The following is a 2,256-nucleotide window of genomic DNA, read 5'->3' as shown; positions in this document are numbered from 1 at the left end:
GCACCCGTGTACAGCAGTTGCTATCATGGGAGCACTGAGCCACGTGTCCGCGAGGGAAGGACACGTGGTCATACACACAGACTCCAAAGGAGCCGTCGACTGTCTTCAGCAGCGCTCACCCACTGACAACATCTACTCCTGACAACCATCCGCACAATAGCACAAAGGATGCTTGCTCAGGGTAGAAGAATTATCATAAACTGGGTTCCCAGCCATATAGGGATCAGAGGCAATGAGCTTGCTGACAGATTAGCCGAAATCGGCCGGGGTATGCCCCCTAATCCCATGATAATACATCAGAGCCGAAATTTACTTAGGAGGAAGTGTACGGTGACGGCCAACTCCTTCCTCCTGCAGCTTCACAGAGAGGAAACGAGATATTCCCCCTCGGCCAGCTGGTACTCAGATGCCACAGGCTATGAACCACTGGCACTCTCTGAAATAAACAACAGAGGTACCGAAGTCATTCTGCACAGAATGCGCCTAGGTTACCACTGTGCATGGCAGATTATACAAACCATAGAACGTGAAGAGAGGTGTTGCATGCATTGCGGCGAGCCGAACGCCACACTGGTACACTACTTGGAGAATTGCGTGCACACGCAATTCCTAAGACAAAGCCCACAGAACACAGCCGTCGTGCTGGTAAAGAGATTATGCGAGATGCTTACACCACGGCTACAGGAGCGCCTGCTGGCAATCCCACCGCCACGGTAAGCACCGAGTGTCAGACCAACAAATGAGACAGCCATAAAAAGCTGACACAGGCCGGGCCATAAGTGAAAGGCCCGGGCGAAGCCAGAACTTCGCAAATCTCAAGCAAGCAAGCAAGCACACATTGGGATAGTAGGTGCACAGGCATGAGCGAAAGCGATATATTTATTAGTGCCGCATCTTCGCGGAACAGCGACAGTAGCAACACAAGTGACAACGATGCTACATCGCGTTCGCTCACGGATGAACTGCGAAAGGAGGTGATGCGATTTTATCGTGCGCAGTACAAACACGACATCATCACATCGTTGTGGGAGACATACCAAGCGTTTCTTGCTAATCAGTTAGAACAAGCTTACCAACAAGAAGCTGATGAAACAATTGAAGACCTGAATCATGCATCGCAGGAAGAAGCAATTCGAACCATCGCCAAATATCGCAGGTTGACTAGCCTATACAATCGACAAACTATCGGTTTTGAAATGGGATATCGACTTGTGACTAGGCTACGCAGGTAATAACATGTGTAAACATAGGGGGGAGGGGGGTAGAAATTGCGATATAAAAAGAGGTCGGATACGCAGCGAGGATACCACTCGTGTATGAACTCTTGATGAGCGAACACCTTGTTTAAACGCAGTAACAATAAATACTAAGTCTTGTGCCACAAGAGCTACCCTGGAGCCCGGGGCCTCTCGTCTCGCTTGACATTATTGTTCCTGAGTTTCCTTAAAGTAAATAAAAGTAAAGTAAAACCTGTAATTACAGATCATTTATTGTGCTTTGCCAGCACCTTCAGTGCTCTTGTTTTTGCAGGTGACACGAGACTACAGTAGGCGTAGTCAGCACCCCACCTCAGACCCGCAGCTCTCTTCTATACCAGGGTAGCCCTTTGGGCTTTGACCCCTGGGTAGGGAGGCCCAGTAGTCTGGGGCGTCCTTTGGGCGCACTTTTTTCTTGTTCTATATTCTTCATCTTAATGTGACTTTCCTGAGCCTACCGGAGTTCCTCGTGAACTCCCGTATTCGCTTGGGGGGTGGGCATCTACTTACCGTCCTTCGCCTAGGCAAGTTCGGCGGTAGGGAAGTGTCCCACACATAACTCAATCCCTCGCTGTGGTACTGGAGAACGCAACCAGGCTTCCACTGGGGGGGAAGAGGACGAATAAACTGATTTACTCTCTTAGCTATTGCTGTTAGGTTGATACCAAAAGTTAAGAGCCTTTGATCCCTTCAGGACAACAATTTTGAGACAAGGGGTCGGACCTGGTCCGATGCCCAGTATGGATGCTACCCCGGCTATCCCTTCTCCTCCTCATGACCACTCTAAGACAAACTTGACCCTGAACAACGGAACCCCCACTAACGACAAAACGAGAAGACCACTTTTCAAAATCCCCACAGAGAATGCGAGGTTCGCGAATGTAAAATGCGTGAATGAAAATTAATCGCTTTTGAATGTGAACCCCTTCATCATCAAAAAGGTCCTTGATGGTCAAGTGGACGGCGATTTTGATTTTGTCAAAAAATTGCGAGATGGAAG

The sequence above is a fragment of the Penaeus monodon genome, chromosome 5, assembly GCF_015228065.2.
Source record: "Penaeus monodon isolate SGIC_2016 chromosome 5, NSTDA_Pmon_1, whole genome shotgun sequence".
NCBI classification, from domain to species: Eukaryota; Metazoa; Arthropoda; class Malacostraca; order Decapoda; family Penaeidae; genus Penaeus; species Penaeus monodon.
The sequence above is the reverse complement of the archived record's forward strand: the minus strand, read 5'-3'. Positions refer to the sequence as shown.